Genomic DNA, 20,005 nt, shown 5'->3' with positions numbered 1-20,005 from the left:
AGAAACCCTCAAAATCTCAAGGGATGCAAGATTTACTCCCACTATCAACTAGGTTCATCTTCTTTCCTCCTCACTGCCAATTATCATAATGGCACCATTCAATGCACCAAAACATCATGTCAAAACAATACTTATAATTTAGCAGTTTAGGGTTATGTGCAATTCCATGTGCAGAACCATTTTTATTTTGCTGTGCACTCATCCACTAGAGGGTATTGACAACAATAACAAATGACACCCCACAGCCCCTCCTTGGCAGATTTTTGTTTAGAAAGCTGGTGTCACCAATGGTCTAATTCACTCTTTTAAAAGTTTCTGATAGAGACATCTGAAAACAGTAGAAATTGATTTACCTAACTCAAAACAAACTACTGTTAATTAAAAACATTAAAAAGGTACAGAGAAAGTAAAATAAACAGAAACCTATCTTTTTAATGACAGGACTATGCCATTCAGTTCTTGAACCAACCATCACAACCACTATGACCACAATGCACTTCGATGGACTTTGTTTTTTTTTGTTCTAATTGTGTTCTTTCTTGTATAGTTTTGTAATAATGTATAATTTTATGATTTTCTTTTGAATGTTGTGTGTCTGATGCTATGTGCTTACTATGCTGCTGCAAATAAGTTTTTCATTGCACCTGTGCATACATGTACGTGCATATGATAATAAATTCGACGTGATTTAATGTGCCAGATAACCTTTCTGCAGAGCCAAGGGGTCAGATACTGTGTATGCAGCCCCTCAGCTCTGTTATTTACAGAATGCCCCAGGACTCACTCGCAGTGGAATGAATGGTCAGATGGGCCTGGATCTGACCTCCAGTGCACTCTGACCTTCCATACTCCGTGCATAGGTGTGGATTCCAGAACCCACTGATGATTGCACCACAGCTCTCTGGCATGTGCACAGAAGACCCTTATTCCATGTTATAAACAGGGCTCCTTCTGTAATGATAAGTCGATTTGCTCGACATCTTATTCCTTGAATCACGTTTTAGTCTCAACTATCACTCATTCCCATACTCCACTCTAAAGCATTTTACTATCTTCCACCCATTGACATACATTTTTTTAAAAAAACCCTGCATATCTTGTTCCATTCCCCATTCCTTCCATCATCCTCCCTTTCCACTTCAGCCCCTCCACCCCCTACTCCGCTCCCCTTTGAGCCTCTTCTTCCCATCCCTGCTGTCCAGAGCTTCCCTTCTCCCTCCCCCTCACTGTACTTCTAATAGCTATCCATCTTTCAAAGCACATGCTTGACTTCAAAGCAGCAACTGTCCTGGACTAACTATCACAACACTAGAACAGATTACTGCCTTTGATTAAAAAATCTTGAATCTAACACTTGCACACCATATACAGACCCTCAAATTGCAGAGGGTCTTAGTTTGTTATAAATTCAAAACAACCTTCAACTAACAGGTTTTTAAAAAAATGAACTACAATACATTTTATTTTCCAAATACTTATACCCAAGCCCTGCTCCAGGGGCAGGGACCAAATATTTATGATCAAATGACATTATACAGGAACGTCCCTCTGCAATTCTCCTTTACCTTTTTTTCGGTTGGGCCCATTTACACCACATCTCTTCTGATAGTATTTCAACAGTGCCCTTAAGGTTTATCTCTACCTCAGCAGTTAAACATTTCCACACTCCAGGTACCAGAATACAATGGCAGAAATATCACTGGTAGTCAGCCAACACCAATAAACAGATTTTTACTGGGTCAAATTAGGATTGGACACAGCCAATCTCTAGAAGAAATCTGTAATGTTCCCAGAACTTAAACGGCTCTATGGTACTGATTAAATGGATTATGAGAAAATATTTGCACTTTTTAATGCCAAAGTAAAATAATCCATACATTTAATAGCTGAAATCTAGATAGACAATCTTTAGTTAATTACAAATAAATCAAACTTATCCTTTTCAAAATGGATGGTGTGTTGTCATTAACTTATGCTCCATAATTGGTCTTGGGTTTAATGCATATTAATTATTGGGTAATAATGCAGCAAAAGCAGGGAATGTAATAGGTGGAAAATATTCATATAGACATAAAGACCAAGAGAAGTGTTATAGTTTATATGCTGCTGGTTTAAACATTACCACAAATGTGGACACAATTGACTACATACTGTATATTGCACAAGTATACTTTATAAATACCTATTCTTGAAACAGAATAATAAATAAAATATGGAATTATATTGCATTCACAGCACAGAAATCAGTCATTCAGTTCAGCAGACTATGCTTGTGTTTATGAGCCACACAAGCTTCCCCCACTCTATTTAATTAATCACATTCAATCAACACGGCACTAGATGACTGTACTGACTATAAAGTGATTTGATGTAATGCCTTACATGTAGGTAATAAATAAGCACGTTTTTCAATAAAATTCACGAGCAAGTTGAATTATTAATTTTCTACAACACCTCCATATAGATATTCCCACATGCAATATGCTTTTCTCTGACAGCAATATACTTGCTCCCTCTGAATAACTGGTTCTTTCTTGCTTCCTCTGACACTGAGTTATTCTTCATTCCTCTCTTATATCACCATCAGTTCACACCCCTTAGTCACAATGACACTCGCCTTCAGAACACCCTCTCTAGATTTCTCCATCCTCACCACACACTTCCTTGCTTTCAAAAAGGTCCTGAAAATTAACTCATCTGTGCCTTCTCCCTCCACCAATTTTTTTCTTCTTTCTTCCTCTTTGGGGTCCACTCATTTTCCAGATATTTATGAAATACTTGGATACACCATTCTAAATTTGAAAATGCTCTGCCAAGTTCCTTCAGTTAGATCAACTTCCAAAGCAAATTTCTTTATACGTTGAACCATCAAAATCACAATCTAAAACCATCCACCAAATCCATCTCAGAACAAAATTGTCTCAGTTTCAGTCTCTGATTAAAGAGGACCCATTAATGACTCAAGGACTAAAATGCATCACGTGATAGTACACCGAAGCTTGAATGCGAGGAAAATCCCACCTTTAATTGTTCATCTCGACTGAATTAAATGATCTCAACCAATGTGTCAGTGGGAGCACCATAATTAGATTTTGTGGCCATAGGCTATATGAATAAATCAGCAAAGATTCCCACTCCTGGTGATTATCCAGTGCCCATGAAGAATATCTATGTGGATGTCGGGGGAAGAGGGCACAAAAAGCTTGCAGACAGTGAATGGCTGGTCTCATGCTTGGAATTGTTACTTTTTTGAAGTCCTATCGGTCTATTTGCTTCCAATGAATGTCTCCCTTCAGGTGTCATAATTTGCTACAGATAGAGGGGAATCAAATCAGTATAATCTTCTTCTCAGATGGAGCTAAGAGTTATAATTATGTACAAATGCTTGCAAATTAACATCGATAGTTTATGGATCACAAAACTTACAGCTTTTGGCTATTTAGCTGCTTTCCAACAGACCAGGCATGAGCAATGCCTTCACAAGGAACTAGGGTAATCAAAGACATCTTAGAAGCTAAACATGACAAACATGGTCCCTCAGCAATGCCAGAGAAGGCTGTTTACATATTGAAAATAGAAATGGAAATGGAGAATCAGCATAATTATGTGCTTTCAAATGGTTGAGGTTGACAGTCATCACTAAAACATTATTTCCCAGAAGTATTAAAAGTTAGCATATCTATAGCCAATAATTAGCTCAGTTAATTATCAAAAAGATCTTCAAATTATTGGGATTGCGGAGCAGCCTAACAATTTAACATGAAATTTGAAATAAACTGCATGTGAATGGTTGTTATGAGTAATCTCCAACATTCAGTTTCATTAATGTTTTCCTGCTTTATTTACCAGATTAGCAAAGATTGTAAATTCTCCTACCATGACATTTATCACCATTGGTCAACTCAAAATGCAATCAAACCACAATGCCGGATGTAGTCAAAAATAATCACACAAGCAGCATGCGAGATCATTAAGAGAGCAGCAGACTGAATATATTTCCCTTTAACTATCTAAAACCTGATGAATTCTGTTGCTACTTCAGTTGTTACAGGGGAACAGTCAGTGGATTGGGGAGTCGACACGTATTCAGCTTCCGGAACTGCTGGATTTAATTATATATCACAAATATCGCCTTGCTAGCACATAAGGAGATGTTTGAGCTTGATCAGGTTTTACATCTGCAAGAGGATGACCTTTCACACTGTGGTTTGGGGCTTCCATAATCCAATTTTAAGTAACACGACAATAAAAATCATTAGCCATAATAGCTACCATATCAACACTTAATATCCCATCCAACTCAATGCAAGCACAGCTGTGTTGTAGGATCAGGTTTCATGGCAACGTGCTGACAGTGAAAAATTAGACCTCCACTCATTTATTACACAGGATTGTTTAGAATGTTAACAGGATATCTGCAGGTGACATATTTGAGATTGCAGATAGCATTTAGTTTTACATATGAAAAAAGTGATTGCATTTCAAAATGCTACCTTGGTTGCAAAGTGGTTTGGAATTCCCTGAAAGAAATGTGAAAAGCACTGCAAAAATGCAAGTTTTTCTTCATTTTTGTTGAAGGACTGACAAATTATAGTTTAATTTATGAGTACTAATAAAGTATCAGCTATATCATCTCAAATGATTTCAATATTTTTAATCAAACAGATATATAGCTATGTAGTCAGTAATTTCAGTGTTCATGCTGGAATTAACATTGTTAATTAAGCACCCATTTAACGCCGTCTTGAATTTTAACTAACAAAACCCATTGTAGAGATAGGAACAGAGGCACAGCCATCAAAACAAATATCAAATGACCGATTGAATTCCACTTCAATCCTTTAACACACTGAGATAGCTTTTAGCTTTTACCACAAGACAGAAAATCATCACTCGTTGATCAACTGGCAGTCATACACTGAATCAGATATTCCTCTTCATGATGCAAATCAGGCAGCCAACATGTTCTTCAGAAATAGCTCTTCAGCCAAGAAGAACCAATGTGAATTGTTCCTGTTTCCCACCCAGCAACTGATTACTCTTTTTTTTAAAAAGATAGCCTAAGCTCATGCACAACTTGCCTGCCCTGCACCCCCTCCCCCACCTCCCAATGGATTGTAAATCAGTCTTTTTATAATACTTACTCATTGAGTATTTACTCAATGGATAACCTTTAAGTATATTCTCGACCACATTCACAATCTTTTTGGAAGAATTTGAGAATTAAAGGATGCAAGGATCTAGTGGGAAAGTCCATAGGCACAAAACTGACTACGATCTTATTCTAAGAAGAAATTGCAGAGTAGAGCAGGGATTGCTTCTTAAAACAGTATGTTATGAACCTACCCAGGAACAGGCTATTTTAAGATATAGTTATGAGTAATAAGGATTAATAGACCTTGTGGTTAAAGATACCCTAGGAGGTCGTGACCACAATATGATAGAATCCCAGATGCCATTTGAGGGAGAACACCCTAGGTCCAAGACTTGAAGAAGGGCAATTATAATGGTGGGGTTGTCCAAGGTGGACTGGGAAAATAATCTAAGAGACAGGTCAGTAGATGAACAGAGGCAATATTCAAATCAACTGGTCCATGACACTCAGCAGGAATTTATCCAAATTCAAAAGAGGGATTCCATCAGAAAGAGAATCTGTGGTTAACAAAGGAGGTGAAGGATAATGTTAAAGTGAAAAGTAGGGCATATAAAGTGGCAAATGGTGGTGGTAGGCTAGAGAACAGGGAAGTTTAAGGATTCTGCAGTGAAGAGGCTAAAAAGCTCACAAGAAGGGAGAAAGTTGACTTTGAGAGATAACTTGAATATAATATCAAAACGAACAGACAGAGTTTCTATGGACATCTAAATAGAAAGGAGATGATGAAGGTGGGTGTGGGACCTCCAGAGAGTAAGGCTGGTGAATTAATAACAGGAAACAAGAAATGGCAAATATGTTAAATCAGTTTTTATGCATCAATCTTCACTGTGGAGGACACTGCAAATATCCCTAAGATAACAGATGGGCTAATTTCAAATAACATTGAGGAACTCGCAAAAAAAAAATCACAATCACAAGGGATAAAATATTATAGAAACTCAAGTAGCTAAAGGCAGACAAGTCACCAGGACTCTAAAGGGTTCTAAAAGGTGTCTGTAGCGATAATGGACTCATGGGTTGAAATTTTTCACAAATCACCAAATTCTGGGAGGCTATCAGAAGATTGGAAAACACCCAATGCGACTCCCTTGTTCAGAAAAGGGAGGAAGCTAGAAGACAGGGAATTTAGCCAGTTAGTTTAATAGCTATTGTTGGCAAGATGCTTGAGTCAATAATCAAAGGGGAGATAACTTGGAGAGCCAAATATAATCAAATCTAGTCAACATGGTTTTATGAAGAGTAAATCATGTTGACAAATTTGCTCCGATTCTTTAAGAAAGAGTTGGCAGAGGAGGACCTGTTGATGTAGTGTATCAAGATTTCCAAAAGGCATTTGACAAGGTGCCACAAAATGGTTGTTGCATAAATTAAGAGCCCAATATATTGGAAGAAGTGATTTGGCATGGATGGAAAACTGGCTGCAGAGAATTGGAATAAACAGGTTATTTTCAGGCTGGAGTGATGCAACTTATGGAAGTACCACAGGGATCGGTTCTTGGCCCTCAATTGTTAACTATTTACATTAATGATCTGGAGGAGAAAATGAAATGCAAGGTTTCCAAGTCTGCCAATGATACAATAACAAGTGAAAAAGCAAACTGTGATGAGGACATCCTGATTCTGCACAGGGATATAGATAGACTGAGTGATTGAACGAAAACCTGGCAAATGGAGTTTAATGTGGGGAAGTGTGAGGTCATGCACTTCAGTAAGAGGAATCAAAAGGCAGATTTTCTAAATGGTGTGAGATTGCAAATGAGGGAAGGTCAGAGGGAGTTAGGGGTTCTAGTACATGAATTACAAAAAGTTAGCAGAGTGATCCCACAAGTAGTTAAGGTGGGAAGTGGCATTTTTGCCTTTATTGTGAAGGGGTTGGAGTTTAGAATGGAGAGGTTTTGTTATAGTTGAGCAGGGTGCTGGTGAGGACGCACCTGGAATACTGTGCACAGTTTTGGTCCCCTTGTCTAAAAAAAGGATATACTAGCATTGGAGGCTGTCCAAAAGAGATCCACCAGGCTAATTCCTGAGTTGAAAGAGTTGTCCTATTAATGGAGGTTTAGACAGTTTGGGTTTGTATTCCTTGGAGTTTAGAATAATGAAGGTTGACCTTATCCAAACACACAAGATCCTTGGGTGGGGCGGGAGTGGTGGTGATTGACAGGGTAGATGTTGAGATGTTTTCACAAATGGAGTGTGGTGATTAAGGAGACACAGTAACATAATAAGGGGCCAGTCATCTAACACTGAGGTGCAGACAAATTTCTTCTCTCAGAGGGTAGTGAATCTCTGGAATTCTCTGCCCCCAAGGGTGGTGGAGGCTGGATGATTTGATGTATTTACGATGGAGATAGATAAATATTTGAAAGATCGAGGCATTGAACATCAAGGGGAACTGGCACAAAGGGGAGTTGAGGCCACCATAGATCACTCACCATCATGTTGAGTGATAGGGCAGGCTCGAAGGGCCCAGTGGCCACCTCCTGCTCCTGTTTTCTTGTGCTAAATGGTGGCGCCTGCTCGAGAGACGAGCTTGAGAGGGCACGAGTGGCAGAGTGAGAGAAGAGCAGATGCCAGGGGGGAGGGCATCAGAGCAGAAGAAAGCCAGCAAGACTGCAAGAATAAGGGCATAAGAGAGTTAGTGCGTACAAGAGGAAAGAGATGGAGCAGGAGAGAGACTTCCAGCAAGTTACTTTGAAATACATTACTTATTATGTTGGCTAATGTAGCAATAATGTTGCACCCAGTGACAATCCACAAGGAGGAGGTAAGTGTCCAGCTTACTTAGAGAACAACGTTGACTGCAATAACATGGAAAGTGATTGTGTTTCCTTTACAGAAACATAGGACTTCAATGTCAACTTGAACAAACAGGCTAGATCTTGGCAAAACTTCTCATCTGATGAATAGCACCTCCAGCAATGGCAGATGCACTCAATGAAGCGATGTGCATCATTCAGGAATGCGTGCTGAAGTCCAGGAATTGGCATTCAAACTACAACCTTCCCAGAAGGTTCCCCAAGTTTTGACCAAGTCAATAAGGTCTCTCAATCGTCTTCCCAGAAATGGGAGCTGTATTTAAATCTTGTTAAGGTTTGCTAAGAGTTGTGAATAGCTTTTTTTTTGGGGGGGGGGGTTATGAAGTGTTAAGAGCTGTTCAGAGAGAAAATAATCAGTGCTGCCAAATCTCTGTAAAATGCAAATATCAATCTTTTGTACAACTCATGAAGTTGAGTCACAATAACCAAAATAGCATTTGCCACTTCAGAATTCAGCGATTTGTGAATCCTTTGAGTTTCCTGTTTTTGCCTTTTGATGCAGAGAAAACAAATTCAACAAACTTTATTCAACTGCCAATTCTTCCCTGACCCTAAGAAACAGGAGCTCAGCTTTTGCTTCCAAAAATGGGGCTGTGTTTAATGGATTTGATGCCACTTGTATGAATATCCAGCAACATACAGTGAGCGAGGGATACCCCATGAATTGTCACACTCACCATTTCTTTTGCACTTTGTTAGTTTGTTCTCAATCACCCATTATTTTTTAAGAACTTTCTGAATTAAATTTGAATTAATTTACCTTGAAACGTCGTGTTCATACTTAATAGTCAGGTAGCATCTCATCAATATAATTACCAATATAATGTCTAGCTTTTCGGTCCTGGTGAGGAATAAATTAAAGAACTGACTCTTATTCCCGCAGATACTAGATAGACAATAAATTCTTCTTTTAAAAAACATCCTTACTCTCGTCTTCATCTCTTTTTCTGTCCATCTTTCTTTCCCTCTCAATACTTGAAACTCAGTTGACTTTCATTTACCCTCCTTCCCCATCATTCCTCTGGTTCTTTCTCAAGTTGTCACACTTTTGGCCTGTTAGTTAAAAAGGTTGAAATGCAAGTATAAAAATTTATTTCCAAACTATACTCAATGGATAATCACAAAATAATTATTGTGGCTTTATATCCAACAAGCCAATTTTCTAAAAAGGTGGAAGTGTTGCCATGTTACCTTCATCTGATCACTCCCTTTCCCTCCCAACAACTTACAGGGAAAAACATTTACAAACTTGAGGGTAAATAGGAGGTTCCTTCTTCAGCAAAGCTTTGGTTAATAATAATGGAGTGCATTAGATTGCTTTCCACCCATTACATTATTTTTCAAATGTTCCTTTATAAAGTGGCTTTTTATTTTGAATCAGAAAATTAAGGATAACCAGAAGCCAATGACTAACATTGCATTCAATTTGCTTGATTGATGTTGGCAGCAGTACAAATAATTGAGTTTAAATGTAAAGCATGTAATCTGATCATACATTGAAGGCTGGTGTGGTGAAAAGAGTAGGCTCTAATCAGATTTCAGCAGCCATACATCAAGACCTGAAGCAAACTGAATTGTGTGATCTGCAATATTTTGAAGCATACAACTATTTTACCCAATGCAACATAGAATATAAAATTGAGTTTGTATAATACAGTATTTGATAGATGTTTGGAAATAACATGCAAGTATTTATGGGATAACTTGTATCTGCTAAAAATACTTAATATATGCACATAGGTTGATAGCAAGAACTGAGATATTAAAATAGATAAATGTAATTTATACTTCAAGAACTTTATGATGGTTTATATACTGATGCTGATAAAGTTAACTTTGATATTTAATCATTGTTTAAGTGCCAAAATTGATTACACATATACACTAAACCCACAATTATATATTTAATGGCAAATTTCTATATGGAGGAAATGTCGCTTTTATAGCTGTACATTAGATACTGCTTGCTTCTCATAAAGTCTTTAGTTGTATTGGATTACACCAGTAGACTGTGCTTAACATGGAATACAATGGCAGACGTAAGGACTCGATTAATAATTTAAAACAAGAAAAAAGTTTACATTGCCTGAGCTCCAATACTTGCTAGTTTCTTGTCCACAGCCACAGTTTTTTTTATGCATCATCAGTATTATTATTCCAGCTATCTTTTTGTACCAAGGCCTCAAATTACAATTAGGTAAACACATTCATTCATTTAGTAACAGCCCAGTATGTTTTAAATGTCGTAGATCTCATAATGAATTTGACACTATTGCTCACTCCTGTTTACTTAGCCAGACCTTTATTCTTTTTCACGTGCAAAAATGAATCAGAAAATTTAGCATACAAAAGATTAGTATTTGATTATATGGGTTGCATGTATGATCTCAGAGTTTTGTTTTTATGAATATGTTACACCTGTTTATATTACGTGATTTTGTTGAAATATATTCAGTAAATTAAGCCACAGCTTTTCTGAGTTACATAAAAGGGAAATAAGGCTGCATGTGCATCATTCGTTGCTCAACCTAGCATACCCATCAGTTCAGATTTTGTGTGTTTAAGTTCTGGGCATTTATAGATGGCTGCACTCTCGCCTTTGGCAAGGTTGTATGTTCAACCCCAACTCCTGGACTTCAGCATATTTTCTAGACTGATGTGCAAGTGCATCATCAAACAAGTATGCCACTGCTGGAGGTGCTGTTCATCAGCTGGGACGTTATGCCAAGATCCAGCCTGTTTGTTCGAGTCGACTTTGAATAGAATCAGAGGAGCTTCAAAAAAATCAATGGCTTCTCCTGTTAACTTGGTCAATGTGGCTCCTTCTTGTTTGTGGAGTGTTACAGGATGTAGAATTTTGTTACACACGCAACTGAAACTGCACTAAGTAACTTGTTTTTATTTACAATCACTTGAAATATTGCTGACAAAAGTCCCCCCACACCCTTTGCAAAATTAACCACTAAACATCTCTGTAAAGTAACAGAACAACATTCCTTTGACAAGTAATTCTACCATAGAACGTTATTAATTTTGTTTTTAAAAATTCACTCACTTCACCTGAAATTCACAAGAAGCTGTTGTTTGGGAAATGTCTTGAATTCTCATGCACAATTGAATTTCCTGCAACAAGAGTGAAAGAAAACCATAAATTATGGTGCACAATGTTCAGCAAAAGACTGGTTGTGCAAATTTATGTTATATTTGACCTTACATTCAAAAGATAACCTGAACCGTAAACTACAGCAATTGCTCATATTCACATACAAACAAAAAATGCTGGAGATACTCAGCAGGTCAGGCAGCAGTAGTGGAAAGAGAAACTGGGTTAATGTTTCAGATCAATGACTTTCCTCAGAACTGGAAATATGAGAAAACAAGCAAGGTTTACGTTGCAGAGAGGGGAAGGAGTGAATGTCTGTAAATGGGTGGAGACGAAGACTGTCCAAGTGACACAATTGCCGTTGACGGCACCTAAGAGAGTGTGATGGATGCTTATAAATCACAGCTGATTTATCGGAAGGAAGTGTGAACAGACCAAGATGAATGAGAGCAGTAGACAAAAAACCCCCACAAAAACTAAGATATAGAACACTGCAGTTTCTGATAATCTGAAATAAAAGGATGTTGGAAACACTCAGCAGATCAGGTAGCATCTGTGGAGAGAGAAGAACTGAGTTAATGATACAAGTGGATGGCCTTGCATCATAACCGTTCTGCCACAAACAGGAAAGGCTGCCTATCTGAAACTGTTAAATTCAATATTGAGTTCTGAGGGCCGTTTCTCTCCATTTAATAGTCTGCCTTTTGATTAGTCCTACAGAAGTGCATGACCTCACACTTTCCACATTAAACTCCATTTGCCAAGCTTTCTCTCTCTCACTCAACCTATATCCTGATGCAGCATCTAAATATCCTCAATGCAACATTTTCTCCTACTTATTTTCACGTCATCAGCAAACTTGGTTACTTTACACCCTGCCCCCTCCTCTGGGTCATTACTATAAATCGTAAATAATTGAGGACCATTTGCAGCAGTCCATGAGTTACATTATTCCAGCCTGAAATAGACCCATTTATGCAGACTCTTCCATGTCACAATCAGTCATCAAAACATGCTAAAATACTTCCCCCAATACCATGAGCTCCTGTGCACCAGCCTTTTATGTGGCACCTTGTCAAATGCCTTCTGGAAATCCAAATACACAACTATCAACTTTGTTATATTCTTGAATAACTTTATCAAATTTATCAAACACGATTTACCTTTCATAAAAACATATTGCCTTTGTTTGATTACATAAAGCTTCTCTGAATGACCGGCTACTTCTTCCTTGACTATAGACCCAGCATCTTGCTAACAACAGAGATTAAGCAAACAGGCCCATAGATTCCTGTTTTTTGTCTCCCTCCCTTCTTGAACAGTGAAGTCACTTTTGTCATTTTCCAATCTGTTGGTACCTACCCAGAACTCAGTGAATGTTGAATATCTTCAACATTATCTGCTGTTACTTCCTTTAAAACCCTTGGGTGCAAGCCATTGGGTCCTGGTGACTTGCCTGTGTTTAAACTTTTTTTTTAAAAACTAAACTAATACATTGCCACTCATGAGAGGGATTAAGCTTATTATTTTTAAAAGATTGTTATTCGAAATTGGTATTGGTTTGTGGCCTTTGGGTTATTAGCACTGTCCTCCACCATTACAACTAGTAAATGTATTAAGGGCAAAATATACAAGTCAGAAGGTAAAATAGAAATTCAGTCATTTATTGTCACTGATGCATTAAGCCGGTTTCCAATACTGTACCAATATTTAGACGTCTCAAAGTCATAGCATGCTCCACCACCATCCAAATCACTAAACTTAGAATACAGTAGCAGCTGTTGTGTTCAACTTCCAAAATTCAGTTCCACTAACCAATGGATTTTTGAATTTTAAAATCGGGCTGTTATGCACATCTGCCACTATATTCTGCATCTAGTGCTGCAGATTAAGAATGAATTTCTACCCCAATAGGTTTCATTCTGAAGACCTGACCGAAAAGACAGATGAACTGAATGAACTGCAGGCTTGTTGAAGGAAGCAGTCAAACATACAGGTACACTTCTTTAAAAAAAATCAATGAAATCTTCCAAGCAGACAGAGCATGAACTGATACCTTTGATACCCAAACATTTCTGAATCACCAATACTCTAAGCAATTAACTGTCCCTTTTCATAGCAGCAACCTTGCATACATTAACATTTTACTAGTATAATGTGACTGCCCAAGCAATCTGGATACGATGAGGGATTGTAATAGATAAAGACATAAACAAAGGCAGATCATCCCCAGTTTTCACTCATACATAAAATCCCAGAAGGCATGCGTGTATTTGTCAACTCTAAAATGGCAACATCATGACAAAGAACAGAGGAAATCTTATCAGAAATAGCAACCATTGCTCTTACATCAAACATACCACAACCTCAGATTCACCACTAACCCAACACAGATACAATATTTTATAACTGCTAAAAATGTAAAACCCTGTTTCCATTAAATACTGCAAGGGTTAGATCTTTTAAAAGTAAATTAAAATATCCTGAAAGGCAGCACATTTTCTACACATCCCCCTTGAAGAATCAGAATAAGCTGTGCATTTTGTTTTTCTTTTGACTTTGATAAAACTCTTTAAAAAAGGGATGGTTAACACCTTTCACAGTGAGGTCCAATTACAAGACAGCCATAAGGACTAATCCTGTCGCAATGACACAGTTTTATTGTTGATGCGAAAATATGAATGAGTCTTGTGTGTGGATAGAAACAAATAGACCTGGTGTCATCTGATTGTCAAGATTGACCCAAATGCTCCAAGGTACATATTAAATGTATGAGACCGTGTTCAGAGTATTTCCAGGCCTTTGGGAAACAGCATTTTAAAGTGTATAAAAGGTATCCACTGAAGTTTAAAGGAGAACGTAAAACCTTCTGCGAGATGTTTTGTGTTTCAGCTCTGACATTTGAAATCAGGGCATAAACACAAGAGAGGCCATAGCTTGACTTGGGCTGATGTATTACCTCCTGGGCCTATTTTCTTGGCCTAGAATCTGGCAGCAAGCATTATCCAAGTATTTCTGGGAATGACAATCACATTTCCACCAATTGTAAGGCATCAACTGCACCCCACCATCCATCCCCCACCCCACATCTAACACTGCAGACTGTATGCTTTAGCCAACAGATTATGATGAAGGGCCAAAGGGAAAACTTTATAGAAATAAAAGGAGACCATTCAACCTGCTCCACCATTCAATGAAATCAAGGCAGATACTTTAGCTCAGCACCACTTTCCTTACCACAAGCAAGGTTGCCAATCACCTTGTAGTAGTGTGTGATGCATAAATCTGTTTTTGGAAGTTAGAATTATCTTCTTCTCCCCCTTCGGTACTCTATTGGTCACAGAGCTACCACCTTAAAGTTTTCACTCATCTCTACAGGGATTCCTCCATATAAAAACTGGGAAGATTTCACAAGTGCCTTGAGATTATGATATTCTTCTTGTACTTACATGCACTTATAGAACCCTTACAAAGATTATAGTTCATAAATATTACATGCAAAATGTATTAATTTTCCTCTCTAAAATTAAAGCAATTCCACCAAATCCAGTGAGTGCACAAAAGATAGATTATTGAAATTCCACACTCTTATTGGCTAATGAATGATTTCTCATCTGTTTTAAATATCAGCAGGCATGAAAACAAGGAACCTCTGATCAGTTCTCAGCATCTGAACAGTGCTTTGTAAAGTGACAAGGAAGAGGACAATGATGGCATTGGGCCTGGTCTGTAACACATGAAAGAACTTGAGTGTGGCTATAAATGGACATTGGCAAATCTGAGGAAAATTAGTGATTCTGCCAGTGTCCAGGCATCTGACTAGAGATCATAAAGACACAATCATGACTTCAGTTTTCCTTAACTTCACCTGCATACCCAGAATGTAATCCAGATGATCAGGACTTGGGTGTCAACTTTGATTCAGTGGCTGAACTCTCACCCAAGTTAGCAGATCAGGAGTTCAGGTCCCAATGCAGAGAACTGGCATATATTTGAAATGGACTGGCACAGCACTGAAGTAGTGCTGCAAGGATAAAGGTGTCATGGTTTCGATGAAACATCAAATGGCAAAGCCAGGTTTACCATCTCCTGTGAATGTAAAACATCCCTTGGAGCTATTTAAGATGAACAGAAGCCTTTTCTTCTGCACTAGTCAGTACTTATCGCTCAATCATCACATTGAGGAATCTAAATGGTAAATTCTCTCATTGTTGGAAGATTTTGCAGTCCACAATTTACTGCCATACCTTCTACCTTTACTAAACTTCCAAGAGTGTCATATTCATTATGAAGCTCTTTGGTGCATCCTGAGATTGCAATAAACAATATATATAAACGTTTGTTCATTCACTACCCATCAGGAAAATTGTTATCTGCATAAAAATACAAGTGAATTTGTACAAATTCTCAATTTGCATTTTGAATAAATTTGGTTTGATTCCAAAAATTGAATACAAAGTACTATTTTTAAACAACACTTATTTTCACTTGTCCACCAGTCACTTTGCATGTGCTTACTGTCAAAGTAGCAATGTGCTATTATAGTCCTTGGTAAATTATTGTTGATATATGAAAAGGGCCAAGATGATAAAAAATTGTCTACTTACTCATTCACATTCTGCCTATATTACAAACAAAATGTAAAAAATCCTTCCAAAAAATTTGTGAAACTAAAATGTATTATGTATTCCCAGAAGTGAAAATTTCACACACATATCATGGAGTCATGGTTAGAATCCACTGACTAATATTTCAAAGCAGCAGGCTACAACCATAAGCACTATTAACACAAATTGTCCTACTGTTTGTAATGTGACAACTTAAATAATACGGTAACTTGGACCATGAAAATTTTACACAGAACTCTGAATTTACAAAACTTTTTTTTCCAACCTTTAACCTGTTCATAGTTTCCTGGACTTGATCATTTTTAATTTCAATCTTCTACATTTTGCAAAGAATTTTCAGCACAGAAATAGTCCATTTGGTCATATGCTCACACTGGTATTTATGCTCCACATGAACCTCCTTGCAACCATCTTCGTTTAACCCTATTAGCATATTCTGCTATTTCCTTCCCCATCAGTGGCTTCCCCTTCTACATCTACAATTCCGAAGTAAGTTGCCAGCATTCAGTCACTCCTAGGTAAGTAAGTCCCAGACTAAAACCAACTTGCTCTAATTCTGAGATGAGCCAAGTGACGGGTGCCTGCAAAGTTACTCTGCTGCATTGCTAGAGTCCGCATGTCACGTCAGACTTGGCACACCATCAGAATCCCCATTCAGTTGATGATCCCAGCTCCGGTCTTTTCCGCAAGAAATTTTCCCTCCATCCAGCTGTTCAAATCCTCCTCTAATCTTAAAGATTTCCACTAGACCTCAGTCTCCTCTCTCATTGGAAACAAAAATCATCGGTCTCTTCCACCTTTCCTGATAGGTACAACTTCTTAATTCAGCTATCATTCTAATAAATCTTTTCTGCACCTTCTCCTGTGCTTCTATGTCCCTTTTATAAAATAAAGAATGGAAATGCTCAGTGCATTAACCATATGCAGTAGAGAGAGATTAATTGGATGCATTCTTCCTCTGCTGCAGGAACCTTTCTTTGCAGAAATTCCATTGAATCATATTTGCTGATTGGCAGTAAGTACTCAAGAACCAATATCTTTAGACTTTGTTGAAGGATTTATTGAGCTCAAGGCTGGTCATATTTTGAGGCAACAACGAGTGCACTCATTTATACCAGTTATAATCGATCTGTTCATGAAAATCTTAAATCAGCATTCAGCTCAAATAATCACTGCCACTGAGTAAACCATGAGGAAATTAATCTCCATTGCCCATGTTTATTCTTTTTGCATCTGAAAAATCAGTAATAGATGATTTTCAGAGTTGTCTAAAAAATGGGCATTTTTAAAATGCCAAGTGCAATGTAATTTTTTTTGATGAATGATTCATTTCACCTTTCAAAACTGGAGAGAATCAATCAGCAGCTTAATTCAAGTCCCCTTTGAAACCATCATAAAAATAAGATTGTTTGGTAACTGATATGTGCTATCACAACAGAAATGACATTTGTTTAGGTCTATTTTGTTTTTAACCAGTAGAAGATCCAATAGCATTCTTCAAAATGAGATTCAGGTGGAGTTTTGGAAGAGGTTACCCAATTTTCTGCAGCATTTCAAACAAAAGACCAGCAGAGACTCTTGAGAAACAGAAAAAGCAATCTTTCCATTCAGGATGCTTCAGTTGATCAGAAAAATGTCCATAGAAATTATTTATATTCAGATATTTTTTCTCAAACTATTTAACAAGTAGATGTCAGTTACTTATCACATACTAGAACAACAAATTTGCAGGGGTACAGTCATTGAATACCCTTGGACTCCAAATAACGTACTCAATAGTAACCTGAAAATGACCCTTAAAATTATGGAATGGTTTGGTTGTTTCAATTTGTGGGGACAGTGGGGTGGAGCAATGAAGTGTATGGTGTCCAAAATGGGGGGGGGGGGGGGGGGGGGGGGGGGGGGCTCATAAATCCAAGTTAGTCATTATTGAATCCACAAGGAATACAGACAAAAAAAATCTTTATCCAATGATTGGTGAGGAAGCTGTTCTCGTTTCCACAGAGCAGTGGAAGTAAATAGCACTGATGCATTTAATGAGAAATTATGCAAGCACATGAAGGAGAAGGAAATCAAGATCTGTGACAATAAGCAAAAAACCAGGATTGGTGGAGTTCAAGGTTGGGCACAAACACCTGCACAGGACTGTGGGCCAAATGACCCTTTTCTGCGGTGTGAATTCTACACAAGATATCTTTTCTAAATTTACAGCCCATTTTACAAGAATGAACACCACACTATTCTGGGTTAAGAAAATTTGGTCACATCCTTGGTCCCACTGGAGGCTAAGTATATCATGAGGACAATTATAATCAGTTGTTTCTTTCTTTGTGTCACTGCACTCTTAAACAGCAAAAATCAATGAAAGTATTGAGCGATGTTCAGGATTCAAGCTTGGATCTTACGTTTTATTAAAAGATAAAACGTGCATCACAAAATCCCTTGTAGATTTTCCCATTTAGATGTATTGTTCTATACAATTTTCTATTATTTAGTCAGGTTAATTCCACCTAGTAAATCAGTTCAGTAACGTGCCAGAATAAAATAGCTCAGTAGTATAATCTTCAATAAAACACACCAACACCAGTAATGGTGCAACATTTGTTGCTTAGAAGGCTATTAAACCATCAATGCACAGACTATCAAATGTCTTTTATTTCAGGATTATTTGGGATTATATTCAAATTTGCTGTGAAACAGATTACATTTCCTGATAGTCTCTCTTTTCCATTATCTTCTGAACTATTAAAAAGACGTAGGTTATTTTCCGAAACTGTCAAATACTGTGATACATTAATATCTGCTGTTATATTAAAAAGAATTGATATTTCTCTGCCAAAATTATTTGAGTTATCAATTCTAAACCAGCACTGAGCAACACAAGATCCCACACGTGCACACACACACACAAATGACTAGAGTGTTGTGGCAATTTGAGTATTGTTCAAAAGGCAACCATACTAATTGTTGCCTTTTGACTGCACTCACAAAATGTAATGATGCCTTTGTCTTTATTGTCAGGAAATGTTTAATCTTGGGTCACAAACAAATTTCCATTGGCATTAACAACATAAGAATTCGAAACTGGAGTTGGCCAAAATAAGCATGGTCTCCCATTCAAGAAGACCATGACCAATCCCATAATTACATTCACTTTTCTGACCAATCACCATATTCCTTTATTTCCTTAATGTACAAACACCTACACATCTCAGTCTTGAATATAATTAACAACACCGTATCCAAGGCCTTCTGGCAGAGAGAATTCCAAAATGACACACTGAATAAAGAAATTTCTACTCAAGTCATTCTTAACTGGCCAAGCCCACATCCTGATTCTACACCCCTTAATTCTAAAACCATTAGATCATAAGGTTCTTATCAATAGTTTTCACTTTCTAAATTGCCAAGCATTTGTTCATTAGCATGCTCAAAGTGGCTGTTCACTAATTTAAAAAAAATTGCTGCAACGAAAGCTACTGTTTTCATCTGAGAAGCTGCCAAAAATATCCTTTGGAAATTAGGACAAGAAGCTCCTGGAAGTTTGTCAGTATCTGTCAGATGGTACTGACACAGAAAAATAATATATAAACTGCTGTTTCACAGGAACACAGGCCCAGAATTTCCAAAGTGCCTGTAGTGATGAGTTCAACTATCATTTTGGGTTGTAGAAGGGGGTTGGTGAAATAAACCATGTGATTTCTGGTCAAGAGGAAGGATGGGTCCAGGTTAGTGCATAGGTTTGGGATAGATGGGTCAGCTGATCAGTTGATAGGGATGCTGGTGTTTTGTCGGGTGGCTATTGTGAACTGGGGAGGGGATGATAATGAGGGTTGGTACTGTTGGTATGGGGGAGGAAGCATGGCAGAGCACAGAAGGATCAGTTGAAACAAAACATAAGAGAACCTTTGAGTCAGGATCACATGGGTATCCGGTGACAAGCTGAGAAGCAGGGATTACATATCGACAGTAGTCGTCCAAAGACAGCTAATGCAAATTAATATCCTGGAGGTTGCATTCAGATGTGTGCTGTATGTTATTGGACAGCACTTTGCATGTGTCTGGAGTCCTCCATGATTGACACTGCAGATGCACGAGGGAACCCAATGCAATAATTGCAGACTTCACAAACCACTTTAAGGCACTGATTTTCATTCACAGTTTGTTTTTCACAGAAACATAATTGCATAGCACAAAAAAAGGATCTTTGCAACCTAATTTCCAGCTAACTGTCTTGGATTGTAAAAATACAAGGTGATTATATAAATTATGTTGAAATGTTTGATTGGGTCTTGTATTTAAA

At 37.7% G+C, this 20,005-nt stretch overlaps 1 protein-coding gene across 3 annotated transcripts in view; it reads right to left on the bottom strand.

Annotated features, from left to right (window-relative positions):
• LOC127578703 (disks large-associated protein 4-like) overlaps positions 1–20,005 on the bottom strand; it is a 435,166-nt gene that overhangs the window by 400,066 nt on the left and 15,095 nt on the right. For 2 of the 3 annotated variants that reach the window (XM_052031018.1, XM_052031017.1), the window contains exon 2: positions 11,032–11,094. The gene's annotated coding sequence lies outside the window, so the exon portion shown is untranslated. Of the gene's footprint in view, positions 1–11,026; positions 11,095–20,005 lie in introns of all 3 variants that reach the window. The other variant, XM_052031016.1, reaches the window with a different exon arrangement.

This window comes from Pristis pectinata, chromosome 16 (genome assembly GCF_009764475.1).
Source record: "Pristis pectinata isolate sPriPec2 chromosome 16, sPriPec2.1.pri, whole genome shotgun sequence".
In the NCBI taxonomy this organism is placed as follows: domain Eukaryota; kingdom Metazoa; phylum Chordata; class Chondrichthyes; order Rhinopristiformes; family Pristidae; genus Pristis; species Pristis pectinata.
Note: the sequence above shows the minus strand (reverse complement) of the source record. Positions and strands in the feature narration are given on the sequence as shown.